The sequence below is a fragment of the Cricetulus griseus genome, chromosome 4, assembly GCF_003668045.3.
Source record: "Cricetulus griseus strain 17A/GY chromosome 4, alternate assembly CriGri-PICRH-1.0, whole genome shotgun sequence".
Taxonomy (NCBI): domain Eukaryota; kingdom Metazoa; phylum Chordata; class Mammalia; order Rodentia; family Cricetidae; genus Cricetulus; species Cricetulus griseus.
This window is the reverse complement of record NC_048597.1, coordinates 47,776,698-47,795,985: the sequence shown is the minus strand read 5'-3', so window position 1 is coordinate 47,795,985 and position 19,288 is coordinate 47,776,698. Positions and strand designations below refer to the sequence as shown.

At 40.5% G+C, this 19,288-nt stretch overlaps 1 long non-coding RNA gene across 1 annotated transcript in view; it reads right to left on the bottom strand.

Moving 5' to 3' along the window:
- Nucleotides 1-14,626: 14,626 nt before the first annotated feature.
- Nucleotides 14,627-19,288, bottom strand: part of LOC107980349 — a 29,310-nt gene continuing 24,648 nt past the window's right edge. The window contains exon 3 of the long non-coding RNA XR_003484847.2: nucleotides 14,627-17,373. This is a non-coding gene — a long non-coding RNA (uncharacterized LOC107980349). The remainder of the gene's footprint in view (nucleotides 17,374-19,288) is intronic.

Sequence of the window (19,288 nt, the reverse complement as noted above, 5' to 3'; positions counted from 1 at the left end):
AGTGAAAGTTTGACTTCTTCCTTTCCAATTTGTATCCCTTTGATTGCCTTTTCTTGTCTTATTGCTCTAGCTAGAACTTTAAGTACAATATTGAAGAGATATGGAGAGAGTGAACAGCCTTGTCTTGTTCCTGATTTTAGAGGAATCACTTTGCGTTTCTCTCCATTTAGTTTGATGTTCTCATAAACCTATTAAGACCAAAAGTTTATAGAGTATTTTTTTAAGTAAACTTGGGACAACCTATGAAAATAATACTGAACAGAGAGTGAAATGCTTTGATGTTGGCTATAAGGTTTTTTTTTTTTTTGCCTCCAAAGCTATGGGGAAAATGTTTGTTTTAGAAATATAATTTTTCAGGATAATAATAAGTCCATATATAATATGTTTAGTTGTGAATATTCCCTGTCTATTTCACCCCTTTTTTGAACATACATTTCTAATGTATATGTGTGTGGTGTATACATATGTATGTGTTTGTGTTTGTGCAGGTGTGAGGGAGGTGTATGTGCATGTCTACACTGGTGTGTGGAAGCCAGAGGTGACATTAGGTATCTTATTCTATCATTCTCCATCTTATTATTTTAAAAAAGATGATCTTCCATCGAACCTGGAGCTCATCAATTTGGCTAAACTGATCAAGCAAGAGTTGTGGGATCCTCTTGTCTCCATTTCTCTGCAACTGGGATTACAGTGAAAGACCCCTGCCCCTTAGCCCTTTCTTTCTCAAGTTTGTCTCCTCTTCCTCCTGTCGGCGGCTTCCCTGATCCCCACCCCCGGCGGCCTTCCCCCACCACCCGCCGCACGCCCGGCCGGAGAACGAGCACCAGGTGGGCCGGCCCGAGAACGAGCACCAGGTGGGCCGGCACGAGGGCGAGCACCAGGTGGGCCGGCACGAGAACGAACACCAAGTGAGCCGGCCTGGAGCCCTGCCCCTGAGCCCCCGCCCGATGAGAAACACTCCGTCCCAAGGTCTCCGCCCCCAAGGTCAGCCATCTGGACGCGGAGGGGGGGGAATTGAGTCTGTTGTACCAGACACCAGACCTTGAGAATATGCTGATCTGGAATGGCTCTGTGTCTCATTTGAACCATCCAATAGAAATGATTCTGTATTTCGCCTCATTTGAAAGACTCTGTGTTTCACCTCATTTGAATAACTCTGTACTGTGCCTCATTTGAATAACCCTGTATAGCGCCTCATTTACATTGACCAATGGGAATAGCTCTGTACAATGCCTCATTTGAATTATCCAATAGAATCCCTGCTTCTAACTTGCGCCTTTTTCCCTATATAAGGACCCCTTTCCCTTGGCTCAGCGCGCTTAGCCACACAGAAGCTAAGTCGCCCCCGGGTACCGCGTCTCTAATAAAACCTCTTGCGGTTTTCATCCAAGCCTGTGGTCTCGCTGATTCCTGGGTGCGGGTCTCCTTCTACGAAAGTACCTCTTTGGGGGTCTTTCAACAGAAGTGTGAAGCTGCACCCACCTTTTTATGTAAGGGCTAGAGATCTGAATCCAGATCACAGCACTTAGCATGAAAAATACTTTGGTCACTGAGCCATGTCCCCATCCTCTGTAGTACCTTTTAAATGAAAGATCAAATGTGTCTAGGTATTACGTAGGTTTTTTAACTGTAAAAAATATCAAAAGACAAAAAGCAAACAACTTTGAAGTTCCATATATCTTTTTAAAAAAATCATAGACATGACTGCATTGTGAGTCAGATCTTCCGGAGTTCAGAGTGCTAACCATTGGAACCTCACTAACTCAGATCTTTCAAAATTACACTTGGTTAAAGAACGACAGAAGACATAGGCTTTAAATCCCACAATTGTAGCTCTTTTTTTTTAAATATGATTTTAAAATTTAAATTAGAAACAATCTTGTTTTACATGTCAACCCCTGTTCCCTCTCCCTCCCCTCCTTCCCTGCCCTCAATCTACCCCCCATCCCATCCCCTTCCTGCTGCCCAGGAAGGGTGAGGCCTTCCATGGAGATCTTCAAAGTCTGTCACATCATTTGGAGCAAGGCCTAGGCTCTCCCCTGTGTGTGTAGGCTGAGAGAGTGTCCTTCTGTGTGGAACGGACTCCCAAAGTCCATTCATGTAGTAGAGATAAATACTGATCCACTGCCAGAGGCCCCATAGACTGCCCAGGCCTCCTAACTGACACCCACATTCAGTGGGTCTGTCCTATGCTGGTTTCCCAGCTGTCAGTTTGGGGTCCATGAGCTCCCCCTTGTTCAGATCAGCTGTTTCTGTGGGTTATTCCAGCCTGGTCTTGACCCCTTTGCTCATCACTCCTCCCTCTCTTCAACTGGATTCCAGTTCAGCTGTGGGTATCTGCTTCTGCTTCCATCCAGCTACTGGATGAAGGCTCTAGGATGGCATATAAGGTAGTCATCAATCTCATTATAGGGGAAGGGCATTTAAGGTAGCCTCTCCACTATTGCATGGATTGTTCTTTGGGGTCATCCTTGTAGATCTCTGGACATTTCCCTAGTGCCAGATTTCTCTTTAGATGTATAATGGCTCCCTCTATTACGGTATCTCTTATCTTGATCTCCTGTATTTTTCCCCTGACTCAATCTTCCTTCTCCCTCATATCATCCTCTCCCCTTCTCTTTCTTTGAATTCCTTCTCCTCTCCTCCCATGCTCCCAATTTATTCAGGAGATCTTATCCCTTTCCCTTTCTCTGTATGTCTCTCTTAGGGTCCTCCTTGCTTCCTAGCTTCTCTGGAGGTGTGGATTGTAGGCTGGTAATCCTTTGTTCTATGTCTAATATCCATATATGAGTGAGTACATATCATGCTTGTCTTTTTGTGACTGGGTTACCTCACTCGGGATTTTTTTTTTTAATTTCCATCCATTTGCCTGAGAATTTTAAGATTCCATTGTCCTGTGTCTCCACCACCCGCCACCGCTGAGTAGTACTCTATTGTGCAAATATACCACATTTTCTTTATTCATTCTTCAGTTGAAGGGCATCTAGGTCTCATCCAAGTTCTGGCTATTACAAATAATGCTGCTATGAACATAGTTGAACAGATGTCCTTGTAATGTTGTATGCCTAAAAGTGGATACCCACTTCTAGATCTTACTTCACCTGTTTGAATATAATTTTTTTCTTTTCTAAACTGAGACAAATTTTTTTCAGTTTTATTATAAAACTTAAGGGATAAACAATACTTTAATATATCTGAACTCCTGTACTATAGTCAGCCCCAATAAATATCTGGTATTGGTATTTAAATAATAATTAACAAGGTGCTTTCTTTTTAAATTTTTTTTCATCTTACATACTAGTCCCAGTTCCCCTTGCCTCCCCTTCTCCACCCCACACCCCCCTATCCCACCGTCCCATCTATTCCTCAAAGAGAGTAAGGTCTGGCAGGACCAAGTCCCTTTCCCCCACTCCCCATCAAGGCTGAGCAAGGTATCCCACCATAGGGAATGGGCTCCAAAAAGCCAGTTCATGCACCTAGAGTAAGTCCTGTTCCCACTGCCAGGGCCACCCCAACAGATCAAGCCATATAACTGTCACCCACATTCAGAGGATTTAATTAGTTTCCATGCAGGAACTCCAGCTGTCAGTCCATAGTCCATGAGTTCCCACTAACTGGGGTCAGCTGTTTCTGTGGTTTTCCCAACCATGGTCTTGACCTTCCCCCACCCCTTGTTTATATGCTCTCTTCTCCCTTTCTTCACCTAAGCTCCAGGAGCTCAGCACAGTGCTTGGCTGTGGGTCACTGCATCTGTTTCCATCAGTACTGGATGTAGGTTCTGTGCTGACAATTAGGTAAGCACTAATCTGATTATAGGAGAAGGCCAGTTCAGAATACTCTCCCCTCTACCTGGGAGTCTTAGCTGGGGGTCATCCTTGTGGATTCCTGGGAATTTCCCTAACTCCTGGTTTCTCCCTAACCTCATAATGTTCCCCTCTATTTCTTTCATTGCTCGCCCTCTGGATCCCTCCCCCTCATGCTCCCATCCTCTATCCCCTCCCCACTACTCACCCTCCCCATTTACCCAGGAGTTCTTAACTATTTCCCTTTCCTAGGGCCCTCCATGTGTGAACAAGGTGCTTTCTTAATGGTCTAAACCAGTATATATCCTTTTGTAACATGCCCTTCTATGTGTGAGTGTAAATAACCTTCTTGTAGCAGGCCTTGCTAAAGACATGCCTACACTTTATGTCACTCTTGGTAAGGCTAACCTTCTATAATCTTTAAGTAGAATTCCTGGATTGTATTTTTTTTTAATTGGCCACTCTGGTGATGAAGGAACTCAATGCTATTGTCCTATCTCATCCTGAAACAAACATGCTACTACTGCCTCTGCCTTATAGTATGCAGGGTGTATTAACCAAAGGAAGTGTTTACATGCATATTGATTCCAAAAAATAAGATGGTAATTCAAGTCCAAACTTGCTTTCAAGAGACAGCACCTCAAAAAGAGGGGAACCATGAGTAGTGTGAATGAAAGAGATATCACACCAGATGATGCCCACAGGATGATGCCCAAGGATGATGATGTCCTTGCCATTTTTATCTCCAACAAAGCCTTGGTTTTCCAGAATCTATAAACAGCGTAAGATAATAAAAAAGATCATATATAGGCCCAGAAGTTACCTTGGCCTCCCCTTTCTATCTCTGCATTCAGGGAGTATTTGACATTCAGATCCTGTACATCAAGCACTCAAAAGCAGCTTCAACACTCAATAATGGCAAAGTCTGTAATGTGCACTCCTAGAGGTGAGTTTACATATGCAGTTGTAGCCCAATGTCTACTTTATATGTTTATAAGCGGATAGCTGCATTGACAAGTACTGCGGAACAAAAGCAGAATAGGACGAAGCTTATACACAGTGAAAGAATGGTTACTATGTTCAGTAAAGGGGTACTGGGGAAATAGGAAAAGAAATAGAGGGGACAATGGACAACTTGAGAGAATTACCTTTGAAGATCTCATTAAAGGAGTACAATGAAAATTAGAGTCTGAAGCAGAAGTCTTGACAATGTCTAAGGGAGCATATTCACATATACTTTTGCCTGGAACATAAGATACCAGAGAGAGAGAGTGTGTGTGTGTGAGACAGACAGACAGATAGACAGACAGACAGACAGACAGACAGACAGAGACACAGAGAGAGACAGACACAGAGAGAGAGAGCGTGCACGCATGCTTGAAGGGAGACTACATTTTTAAAATTGAAGCAATAAATTATACCTAGGATCTCCCCACAGACCTGTAAAGAGGAAAGTGAAAGCATTCCCTTCTATTTATTTTATAAGTACAATAAACTTTATCAGCTTTTAGTATTGGGAGCTTGTGGAATATTTATAGGCTGCTTACTTTTAATGTTATTCAGAAGATAGTATCAGGGGGCTAATGAAAAAGAAAATTGGGGTAGGGTTAGGGGGTCACTTTTCCTTCTGTCCAACAATCAGAAGTCATTATAAAGATTTATCATGCTGCATCCTGGATTTCTACCAGAGCGGATATGAGTTGTCCTGTCTAGCCTGTGGTATAATTGGTTGGCCACAGGAGCACTGTTCCTGCTTCCACAGAAGGCCATTACAGGCTGATTTCTTGCACAGTCATAGAAACAGCTACCTTCCAAACCCCGAAAGAGGAGACACTTATAGAGGAAGGACTGAGCAGTGGAGAGACTTGGGGTACTTAGTGTCACTTGCTCCTGGGCGTAGGGGAATAAAACAACACACACACACACACACACACACACACACACACACACACACACACACACACACACGCAAGCAAACAAGCATAAAACCTCTTTGTAAAGCCCCATCCAACAGAAAGCTTTGACTGCCTGTTGTGGGCAACAGCTGAGTGGTGCTGTGGGCCTTGGGGGCACGCAGAGTTTCAGTTGAGAAGTGATAATGCTGTTAGTTCATCTGCAATTTAAATGTCTGCAACAAGCATACGTCAAGTTGTGGATCAGGGCAATGGTTATACTATATATGTGAAACATGGACGTTACCACCCTTTACAAATTCTTTCCAGTGTCCTCATATTCCCAGTGTGTCAAAATCTTCTTGCCAGCAACACTGGTTATGAGGCTTCCCTAGATTATCCTACTTCTTCAGAAGTTACTTGGGTCATGGCTGACACACCCCTGCATCTTTGTAGACAGTCATGGAGATTGATCAGCTGTTAGTCATCTTTATCATTTCATTATCATCCATGGAGCAAAATTGCTCACAATTTTGTCTCAAGCTGTTGCTAATCTTTCTCAATATGTCGATTTTCATATTTACTAGAGATCGGTGCTTAAATGAATGCAAGATATTCAGAACAAAAGGATACTTTTGCCTTAGAGTTTATATAACTCTCAGGTGTTTCAAAAAGACAATTTAAATCACTTTAAAATCTCAATCCTTTGACAATCTGCTGTGCCAAATAGTAAAATTTTAAAAAGAAATCTCTTGTATCAATATACAGAATAAGATGGTCTACAAATTTAACTTAGAATTATCATTGGAGGAGTCTAGACCAAAGCTCTACTTCATTTTTATATAGAAACTCCTGGCAAGTGTACCATGTACCAGAGGCCTACAGCCAAAGATCAGCTTTAGGGCAGAGACTGAAGAAAGAAATTGTTCTAGGTCACTGTGATTCCTTCTCAGATCTCTTGGTAGTTTTCCAAGTCTCACAGACTGAGCAGAATTGGACCAGGCTACAGCCAAAAACAGTGGTTTCTAAAATCATGGATGGTAAAGACAAAATTTTGTGGGATTCTCATATTCACAGAGAGAACTAACAAGAAATAGAATGTTTCTTTTGCTCCTGGTTTTGCTGTTTTGTTGCTCTTCATTTCATGTGGGATGAGCAACCTCACAGCAAGATCCACTTAACTAAAACAGCATGAGGAACAAAGAACAGGAAACTGTTCTGCATCCTCCACATAGAGGCCTATCATAAAACAAGCTTCCCAACCTCCAGGCAATCCCAGGGTCCCCACACTCCAGGAAAATAGGTTCTAACCTGGATCTTGGATCAGCTGTTTCGTCATTTATTGAACTTGGATGAGAATCCTAGGCAGGCCCACCATATGTTCCAGTCAGTTCTGAGAAGTCCATGAAAGCCAGTTTTATTCAAATCCTGCTGCATTAGCTGTTCAATGGGGGGCAGGGACCCTTACACTTTGTTCAGCAAGGTACGCTCAGGCTCTCATGTTCAGTGATGTTGGTTTAATAAATGAACAAGCCGAAGAACTTTCTGGGAGATAGCAATAAGGTTACATTTCATGTGTCCTGGGAATCCCAAAATGTTCTCCAGGCCACGGACATGGTAGAGTTGGAAAGGAAATGCTGGCCAGTGTCCCATTATTTGATAGGATCAGCGGCAGGTACTACTTTAAAAATTAACCACATTATAAATCCATGGTAGTAATAAACTACAAATTTACAACACTATACAAATTTGACATATTTAATATATTTTTGGCTTTTGGCTAGGCCCCCAAACAATTAGTAGATAATAAGAATTACTGAGATATGAAAATCAGTTTAAGGGTTTTTTTTTTGTTTGTTTGTTTGTTTGGTTTTGGCTTTGTTTTCTGCAGATAGGTATTAGTAAATAGAAAAACTGGAGAGCTTCATGGAAGTTACTGTTTGTAACTTTTTGTGTGCTTTCGCAGACTTCACTTGTAAAGCTTTTTTTTTCTTTTTACTTATTTATTTATTTAAATTCTTTAATTACTACTCATATTTACATATCCATCCCCCCCATTCCCTCGTCCTTCCATCCTCCCAAGTTCCCCACCAACCCCCCAACCCATCCCCCAACTCATCCCCATGGATAGTGAGGCCCTCCATGGGGACCTTCAAAGTCCATCATGTCATTTGGGGGAGGGCCTAGGCCATCTTTGATGTGTCTGGGCTGTAATAGTATCCCTCCATGGGGAATGGGCTCCCAAAGTCCATTTGTGCTCTAGGGTTAAAGACTGGCTCCACTGTTAGAGGACCCATAGACTGTCTTGGCCTCCTAGCTGGCACCCACATTCAGAGGGCTTGGTTTGGTCCAATGCTGTTTCCCCCGCTTTCTGACTAGGGTCTCCATGCTCTCACTAGGTCAGCGCTACTGTTTCTGCAGCACCATCTTAGCTCCTTTGTTAAAGCTTTTTTCTTAAGTCACTCTTGGAGCTGGAGAGAGAGCTCAGCAGTTAAGAGCACTGGCTGGTTTTTTTTTGGTTTTTTTTTTTTTTTTTTTTTTTTTTTTTTTTTTTTTTTTTGTGTGTGTGTGTGTGTGTGTGTGTGTGTGTGTGTGTGTGTGTTTTCCAGAGGACTTGGGTTTAACTTCCTGCACCCAGATAACTTCAGTATCTGAAACTCCAACTCCAGTTCCAAGGAATCCAATGCTTTCCTCTGGTCTCTGTGGGCACCGGGCACCAGGCATACAAGAAGTGATGCACAGACATACATGAAGGTAACACACACACACACACACACACACACACACACACCTTTTAAAAATTAGAGTAATTTGAGTCAAGTTCAAGCAAAGTAAATTCAAATGAATGTCACTAACACAGACTGCCCAGCTGTGTAACTGAACAGAGAAAATTGTTTGGAACTAATTTTTGATAAATGTAACTACTCCCATAAGCCCCCTTCAGTTTCATCTTTGTAACAGGCTGTTTCTATTGACCGGGAAGCTATTAACTGAGCTCTTCCTGTTTACCTGGTGGCTGTTCTGAATCCAAGAAGCTATCAAGCTTGTTTTTGTTTTTTGTTTTTAACTTGGAAACAAATGCACTGTATCCTCAATCACCCATAAACTGAATGAGAATATTAAAGCTTCCAGCCCACAGTAATCCAGCAGCATAATGTTAAAGCATAAACAGTCACAAGTTTGGAGCACACCTTGTTTTGAAGGTAGATCTTTCAGATACTTGTTTTTTTCTACTGTAACCTGTAGCTCATAAGTAGTCCATACAACAGCTCACATCATAGTAGAGAGTAAACAGTAATGCATAGGTAGCAAGTGGATGCCCTGGATCCAAATTCAAATGTTCTGCAGAGCCTATTATTGTCAGTAGTCCAAATATTGTCTCAGGATACCTACATTCATGAAGTTCTTTAGCATTATTACTGTATGTCTGTAGAGCTAAGTTCTATTCACTTTATACAAAATACTATCTATCAGCTAAAAATAGAGTAAGATTATAACTTTTAACTTCCTAAATCAATATAGATTACCTCAAATCTGAATGTGATTTGATCTGATTTGGAAAATAAGGTATTTAAAAGTTCATCTATTTATGTTATTTATGTGTTTGTCTGCTTGGTCAGATTATGAGGGATATTATACATGTGTAAGCATTCATGGAGTTTAGATGATAAGTATAGTCAAATAAGCAGAAATATAAAAAATATAAGAAGGAATTCCAGTGTAAACAATGATTATGGGAATGAGGCTGACAGAATAAAATGAATTAGAAAGTTGAAAGATAAATGATGTATGAATATTTGTCACCAAACATCTTATGTATTTCATAACTTCAGTTGTATTTCTATAAATCTGAAAATTTGGCTTTCTGACTATATATTTGTTGTAGCAGTCAACTTATTGTTGCTACAACAAATATCTGAGGTAAAGTATCTGGTTGGCTAAATTATGTGACTGAGCAAATATAAGAATCATGGAGTTTAGATTGTAAGTACACTCAGGTACCCAGAAATAGGGGAAGAAATAAAAGGAAGAATTCTAGTATAAACAAAAAGAGCAAGAAAGAGGAGTTCTAGGGTCATGATACCCTCTTCAAGGATATGTCCTCAATATCCTAACTTATTTCCTTCCAGTAAGTTTCCTCTCAGGGTTCTGTAACCTCCCAAGAAACAAGCCCTAGATGTGAGTCTCTGAGGTCCATTCATGCTTTAAATAAGGGTTCTAGAAAGGTCATTCAGTGGTTAAGAGTACTTGCTGCTCTTCCAGAGAACCAAGTTCAGTTTCTAGCTGCATGGTGCACAGCTCACAATCACCAGTAACTCCATTTCCAGAGAATCTGACAGCCCCATGGGTACACACACACATATAGCATAAACACACACAAACACAAACACACACACACACACACACACTCAAAATAGATCTTTACCAAACAAGCTAAAGTGTATATTGTGGTAGTATCTCAGTATCTATGGTTATAGCCTTATATAGTACTCTAATCAATAATCAAGAACTCACAGTGAAGTAAACATCAGAGCCATTCTGATGTTATAAGAGATAATCAGAGTGTATGTTGAGCCTTGCTCAGACTATCCTGTGAGATCTTGGTGCAGTTCCTGTTGTCAGAGTGCCAAGCCACAGGGGACTCAGCCATAAGCCTTGTAGTACTTTAGCATTTTCATTTCAGTATCAGAGAAATAAATTAGGTGAGTTCCTCATAGGAATTGGAAGTCTGGGCCATTTTTGGCTGAGAGAAATCACAAATGTATCTCCCTAGTCACATTCAGGAAGAGAACTGCCTCAGAGCCAACTGTGCATGACTCAGTCCATTTTATTAGCTGAATTATTATTACATGAATATTTCCTTTTCATCCATATTTGATTGAATAAGGATACAAACAGCTGCACTGTCCTGTGGCCTATATAAGATGTTGTATTTTCCTATCTCTCCAGACCCAGGAAATCCCATCATCTTATCACTGATTCTATTCACTCTCACTCAACCTTTAAAAACTAAGTTGGTTAGAAACTGCCAAAATAACTTTTTCAATTACTCAATTACTCTGACAAGTATTTGCCATTTTTCCTAGGAGACAAAATGAAAGACATGTTTCAGAATCCAGTAGGTAGACCATGAACACTCAAGCAGTCACCACCAATTCTTATGTATTATCTGTGAAGTATCAGGTACTTAGTGCAGAGACAGACCCAGAACAAGTCATATATCTTAGTCAGGAAGCTAATGAACTATGCCATATAGACAGAGCAGTTTGGTTATAAAATACATCTGCAAGAAGGAAGATTTTAAACAAGGTTGATGTCATGCTTTAGGTTATTTTAAAATTGGAAAGGTAGTGTAGGAAAAACTTTAATGATGAAGAATCAATGAGGCTATTCACCAAGGAAATGGGGGATAGAGTTATCCAGATAGATCAGCAATTATTTTGTGTCTATGCTGTTATTTGTTTCAGCAGTTTGACAACATCTTGCCTGATTATATGATGTTACATCATCTTTTCTGTTGCTTTGGGGTATTCTCTTAAAACTAGAGACCAATGGGCTACCTAACTTCCAGTTTCTGGCCATCCAGGTGTTCCAGGCATGGGCACACAGGGAAGAACCAAATGATTCCTAATGATACTCCACTATTTGATCAGTGTTTAGCCCAATCATCATCAGAGAGGCTTCCTCTGGCGGCTGATGGGAGCAGATGTAGAGACCCACAGGCAAACATTAGTTGGCACTCCAGGAACCTTCTGGAAGATGGGGAGAAAGGATTGTAGAAACAAGTGGGACTGAGGACACCAGGGAACACAGACCACAGAATCAACTAAGCAGAGCTCATAGGGGCCTATAGAGACTGAGGAGGCAATCAGACAGGAGCCTGCAGACAGGTCTGCACTAGGTCATCTGCCTACATGCTGTGGTTGTTCACTTGGGGTTTTGTGGGACTCCTAACAGTGGGAGTGGGGGTTGTTTCTGACCCTTTTGTCTGCTCTTGGGACCCTTTTTCTCCTCCTGGGTTGCTTCGCCCATATTAGGGTTTGTGCCTACTCTTACTGCATTGTGGTATGCTGAGCTCAGTTGATATCCCTGGGAGGTCTGGCCTTCTCTGAAGGGAAAGAGAGGAGATGTGGATATGGAGGAGAGGAGAGGCTGGGGGTGGGAGGGGGACCTGGGAGAAACAGAGAGAGGAGAAACCAGTTATCATTCCTAGCAGAGTACACAGCGTATAACATACGCTTAATAAATCTTGGGGCTGTAGGTGAATGAAAGCTTAAATATTTCATATACTATACTAGCCAGCTTTCCCTGTTTTTCTCTTTTTGGGGGGAGGGGTTGGTTGGGTTTTTTTGTTTGTTTGTTTGTTTTGTTTTTGTTTTTGTTTTTGTTTTTGAGGCAGGGTTTCTCTGTGGCTTTGGAGGTGGTCCTGGAACTAGCTCTTGTAGACCAGGCTGGTTTTGAACTCACATAAATCTGCCTGCCTTTGCCTCCTAAGTGCTGAGATTAAAGGCTTGTGCCACCACTGCCAAGCTCCCTGAAAAGCTTAAATATTTCAAAGTTGATATGTACTGAAAAACATTTAGGCCAAGAGAGTTAGCCTATGAAAGGAAGCTAGAAGACAAAAACTATAAGGCACCTTATAGAGGTGGCATTGTGCATAATGATTTCTCTTCTTTGCAGCATACATATGCAAATTAATTTGTATTCTGCAATATTCCTTATTCTAAAGATTATGTGAAGTTACCTGCATAGTTGCAGAAGTACTTCTATATTTTCATTCTTCAATAAAGACACAGCTGCACATGGTTTGCCCTGGGCAGATTATGAGTAATAGAAGCCAGCTTAGAGACAAATGGAACAAATATCAGACAGGATCAAAGAAGGGACACAAAAAGAAAATGAGACAGGTGGGAATAAATTTTTTTCTTCATAGTGATTCTCTAGACATGTAGAAATCGAGCATATGGAGTAAGGCATGTTTCTAAGTTATGCAGCTAGCTGCTCTGGGCTGTAGCTCAGCCAGTTCCTGATGTTCTCATTGAATAGCAATCATTAGGCATAGTTCATTTGTTTTCTAGGGTGAACTAACAAATTGGACCGTAGAAGTATATACATCTGAAATTGTATTTCTGCTCCCAGAATAAAGGACAAACTGCATATAGAATCTAAAGAATGATTAGGTACAACAATGAGGGCATGGTGACACTTAGAATGCCAGGGACCCGTTAGTGGCAGGCAAAGACAAATTGGATTGATTTCACTGGGACCATCACTGCCACACAAACATATTGGTAACTCATTTCATTTATTTCCTGTGGTGCATTTTTTTAGAACTCTGGTGTTGAACCCCAAAGATGTCTTCCATTCCATCTCCCCAACTAATTTACTGAATAAGGCAGAAAGCTGATTTGTGGAAATTCATTGGTATCTTTATAGGATGTCAAGGGAATCTTGACTTCCTGAGATACCAAATTCAGGTTTCTCCTCAACAGGATTCTGACTAGAAATAACATGGTAACCATAGAAACAACCATTCGATGAATAGCCATGGGAGAAATGACAGCACAATTCCATTCAAGAAAGAAAAAAGCAGACAGAATTCCTTGCCAAATTTGATATAGAAAAGGATTTTTTTTTCCCTCAACACAAAAGTATTGTATAATACTCAAAGGAGGGGAATTGAGACTTGTTGTTGTTGTTATTTAACTTTGTTTTGTTGTTTAAAGTAGACATTATTTACCTTTCATCCTTTAAACAAATGTTTTTGAATTCCAGTCGCATCCCAGGTTGTGTTATAAGCACTGCAGTAAACATTGCAGTCCAGAGCTCTGTTGTCAAATGTGAGGCACAAATAAATATCAAATACTTGCTGTGTAAGGCAGTGATGGGGCAAAGGAGAAAAGAACAGGGGGGAGAGAAATTCCATAAGGATAAGAAATAGCAAGAGGGTGCTGATTATGGAATGAACCATAGGACTTCCATGAGAAGGTGATAACTGAACCGTGACATGAAGACAGTGAGGAAATAGAGTAAATTTATTTATTTTTCTTTAAAATGACGTTTGTTTGTTCTTCGTGTGAGGAGAGGATGGGAAAGCTATAGCATGAGAAGCATGGTCAGAAACGACTTGAAGTAGTCCACTCTCACCTCCCACAGGAATCAGTCTCAGCAGCAAGCATCCTTCCATGATGACCCATCTCACCAGTAAATGAACCTTTTTTTTCCTTTACAGTTCTTTTTCTTTTTTTTGTCTCAGGCAGTTTGTCATAGTGATAGAAAACCTTTATTTGAGAATTCTAAGCACATTCTTGATACATACCCTGCCCTTACTAATCTCAGAATTATGGAGCAAGCCCCTATAAACCAATATTCTAAAACAATTGGACTAAATGTGTTAATACAGTATACTACTTCACTCCTTCTCTGTTTGAACCTTGACTGACACAGTGCTGAGCTGAAAGTCTTCTATTGTAAGATCTCAAAGAGGAACAAGTTGTCAATGACCTGCTAGCATCAACCCTAACTCTTATGTTCCGTTGTTTCTACTTGTTTTAAACAAGTATAATAGAGTTCAAAAAAACTTGACCATACTTAAGAAAATAAGAGAACTGATTAGATATTTTGTAAGAAAACACATAATGAAATTGTTTTAAAAAACTGACAAGTTGGCAAGGTCTAAATGATCAGTTCATGAGTATCACTTCAATAATGCAAAAAACAAATAAAAAAGTAAAACAGGTTCTATGAATCACACCTTGAGAAATATTTGACTTTCCTCATCCCACTGAAGATTGAATAGAGAAAATTAATCAGGATGTATATAAAGAAGGGCTAGGCAGGTGCAAAGATGATGTAAGATCACTGGATTTGGATCAAGTCCTGGAAACAGACACATACAAGTGACATTATATAGGAAACAGACTGACCAGGTTGTATTTATATTTATATTTATTTATATTACTAGAGTTCTAAAATTAATAGGGAAGTATAACATGAAGAACAGGCTGAGAATTCTCAGATATAGGTTTTCCTTCACAGTGGCAAACTGCTTGAGATTCAAAAGCTTTAAAGGGAAACAAGTTTATTTGGCCTTACACTTTACATATATATTCAATTACAGGTTTTATTTGCATACACATATCAATAATTAAAGAATAAAGGGTCATCAATTTGAAAGAGAGCAAGAGCATGTACATGGAAGGGTTTGGGGGGAGAAAGGGAAGGGGAAATGATGTAATTATATTATAATCTCAAAAAATTTAAGTACTATTTTAAAAAAGAAAACACAAGTCTTTATGTGGCATGCTTCTGTTTCATGTGTTCTTCTGTTTGCAAAACAACTCATTTAGTTTACACAGAGAAGATGAATATTTACTCTAACAACTAGGACATTGCCTGAGTTAAGGAGAAAACAGCTTTAGGGAGCCTCTCCCCCCACTGCTGACTTTCTCATCTACTGTACAAATGTCTCTCCCACTGGACCACCACACTGCCTTTCTTCCTCAGTCTTCTCTCCAAACCATTTGCTTCCCTTTGGTCTAATAAATAATAGTCATTTTTTTATTTATTGGAGTGAATTTAAATCAGTCACAGGCCTGCTATGTCTGCCTAGGCTCAACCTGCTGGCTGACTGTGTAGTCTCAGCCCCTTTCCAATAATTAACTCTCTCTTTCTCATGTCTCTCCCAACTCAAGTTCTCAAAAGAAGGAAAAGAATCTGAGCATCCCAATATTCAACAGAGTGCTTTTTAAAATGTATAAAGTTAAAGGGCTACAAAAGATTGTTGAAGTGATAAAGGGTGGGCGGGGGGATAGTGCAGTGAGAACTCCACAGTGAAACACATTGCTACCTGAGATGTCTGAGCAGCTTGACATCCCATCCTGCTTTAAGAAATCTTTTCTCATCTCTGGCCCACCTCTTTTCCTGTCTTTGCAGTTCCTCCCATTTGCCTGCCACACTTCTGTATTTATGATCCAATGTTTCCATCTTGATTTCTAATCTTCCTTTAGCATGATTGCTGGGGCTATCACTATGAAGTCAGATGAATACTAAACACTGTCAGAAACAAACAGTTGTGCACATTGAATTGTTTCAAGTGTGTGGTATCAGTAGATGCTTTGTGCATCTTTCTGATGGTGGTGATGAATGAGAGTCAGCAGCAAAGAAAAGGAAACTGATACCAGAATATGTGTTTCTCCCAGCCAAGGTGAATAACTACCGTTTCAAGAATTAAATAGGTTCCAAAATAATCAGCTTGCCCCTAGGTGACTGCTTGGTGTCCTTGAAGGATGAAATTGTATCCAAGATTCTAATTATTCGTGTTGTTGTCAGATGCAAAGATCTGTGTGTCTACAAGGTATATCTAGAGGGGACTGATATGTGGGACAGTGACAAGTGCTGGGGGTTAGGGGAGACTGAACCCATCCGAATGTAGGTAGCATCAATAGCTGGTTAGTGGAGACCAATGACATTTAGTCATCTTTGGCAAGAATATAATGTAATGTAACCATTATGCCAACACTGTGGTAATCGATGACAGAAGCTGCGCGACATCAGCTGGCTGAGTCATTTTGTCTACTTAGCTATCTAATGCCTCTTCCTTGATGAACAATCTCTAGTGGGCATTATCATGAGCTACAAAGACATTTAAACCCCATCTGAACTGTAGGAAACTTCCTGTATTTCCTTTTTATCCTTATCTCCAATGATTCCTTTTTTATTTTGCAAAAAGAAGAAACAGCTGTGGTCTCCTGACACTATTCATTTGTAGTTTATGGGACTAGAGAGTCATAGCAGTGCTTTCCCAGCTTACAGCCATGTATAGAGACAACCTATGTATGAACAGTTTTCTCCTCATTCTCTTTTGTTATCTGATAAGAAGGTTCCTTATGTGGCCCTGAGAATGAGCTGAGGGAGAAGGGCCATGTGACATGGTAGCTATCGTAGATGTCTGTGGCAATTGCCATCCATGTGTGCTTTCCTGCTCTGTTCATCCACAAGCCTACATACAGCCCTTCCAGTTCATGATGAATTGCAATTGGTTCAGCCCAACTTGATGTATCAGATGGCTCACATGAATAAGTTTTTGATGCATAGTCGATTGATAGTGGCATGTTTTTCTCTGTCAAGTCCCAGTAACACAGTCAGAATACTTAACCAATAATACGTTAGACTCTAGCTCTCCTCTATAGATCTCTATAGATGACACTGTCTTGCTTGAGAATCTTAAGAGTTCATGATGTAATTTGCCTACTTGGGTTTTCCAAAACCTTCAAACATCTTTTCACATCATACATACATAACATTACTTCTTCAAGACCATATGCTCCAGACATACTGCAGAACCTTTTCTTATTCTGAGTTTTAATTAAAGTTAGTCATCTTCTCTGTTGCTTGGGGCATGGGTTACAGCCTGTGCCAACTATGAAATATGCTGTCCTCAGAAACCACAGAGGCCTTAAAAGTGGAAAATGTAAAATGAAATATTCTCTTCTTCAGCAAGAGTATCCGGACATGCCCAAAATAACTATCTCCCTTAAAACTACATGTCACAGCCATGAATGATCATGACATTTATCTTCCATTTTTTGAAGTATGTATATTTTATCAAGGCTTCCAAAGTACTTCTCATTTCTTCCTTATCCAGTTTATTCAACCTGTGTCATCACAATCATGTTCTTCAGAAGAAAAACAAGAAAGAGAGAGAGGTTAGAGGGGTACCTTGAGGATAGAGTACTGCCTATCTTCTATGAAATCCTAGTTTCACTTCCCTAATACACAAAAAGGAAAAAATAATCTAAACAAGCATCCATGCTCTTTGGGACTATATTATGACAAAGGGCAGGAAAGATAAAACAGTTCAAGGCAAGAACATGCGACACTACGTTCATTCCAAATGAACACACTCTGATACTGGTACATCTTCCTGAAAAGGATGGAGGAAGAAGATCTGAGTTTCAAGATCAATGAAAATGGGGCTATGAAGCTCTAACAGTGTTAGAGTAGCACGGCAGTTGTAAATAGTTCCATTGCTTCATTGTTTTGGGCAGAGCACTACCATCTGCAATGATCTACCCACTTGTTCTAGAAACTATGTTGGTGATGAAGGGAACAATTCAGTGAGTACCCCAGTGGATCCATCAGGTTTCTCTAAAAGATTGAGAGCAGTCTCATTCAGTTGGAAGAAGGAATTGATGGTTCAATGGCCAATGAGAAAGCATATCAGTCTACCAAGTACCATATAGACTCACTCTGATTTTATATTTGATGACTAGTAAAGGGCCACCTACTGACTCCATGAACTTGAACCCACTGTGAAATGGAGTGGTTCAGATCTCCAATTATTAACTGGCTCTCATAGATGCCCACTGCATGACCCCAGATATCATTGTCAATATAGACTTTTTGAACACTAGTCCAAATAATTGCATGTTCTCTCTTACCCTAGGTAAAATCACTAGTTATAGGTTCCTTGAGGAAGAACCAAGTGCCTATACCTAACAAACACTAAACATGAAGTTATGAGTTCCTTTTCCTTGGATACCTAACTTAGCTATCAAGCAGCAAAATCTAAAACTTTACTGACTCAGTTTCCTGAGATTTTCACCTCAAGGTAAAACTCTCAAAATTCTGATTTTTCTGTCTTTAACTGATTTTAATGGACTGGTCAGGCATATCTTGCATGGTTGCCTAAAGGTTCCCCCTTATTCATCTCCATGGACCTGTTTGGGCCAAACATTTCTGGCTATAACTCAGATTGGTCACTGAATTAGTCATGATAATAACCATGACCAAAAGCAACTTAGAGGAGACAAGTATTTATTTAGTTTACAGTTTCAAAGAAGATAACTTCCATCATGTCAGAAAAGGCATGGCAGCAGGAATGGGAGGCTAGCCACAGTCAAGAAGCAGAGATCTGCTTACAGGATAAATATCTGTGTACAGGAAGCAGAGAAGGGTATACAGAAGCAGAGATCTGCATATAGGAAATAAAGGTCTGCATACAGGAAGCAGAGATCTTCATATAGGAAGCAGAGGTCTGCATACAGGAAGCAGAAGTCTATATATAGTAAGCAGATGTCTTCATTTATGAAACAGAGGTCTGCACACAGGAAGTGGAGGTCTGCATATAGGAAGCAGAGCTCTGTATATAGGAAGCAGAGGTCTGCATACAGGAAGCAGAGAGAGAGGGGGAATACTACATGAATCTGGGTTATAAAACCTCAAAGCCTGCCGGGCATTGGTGGCACACAACTTTAATCCCAGCACTCGGGAGGCAGAGGCAGGCGGATCTCTGTGAGTTCGAGGCCAGCCTGGTCTCCAGAGCCATTGCCAGGATAGGCACCAAAGCTACACCTGTCTCGAGAAACCCTGTCTCGAAAAATCAAAACAAACAAACAAACAAAAAACCTCAAAGCCTGACCCCAGTAGTTTACTTCCTCCAGCAGGGTTTTACCTCCTAAAGGTTCTATAATCATCCCAAACAGTACAGTCAGTTTATGACCAAGCATTCCAGTTCATAAGCTTATGGGGAGCATTTCTCATCCAAACCACCAGGGACCACTTATAATTGTGACCATATACCATCCAATG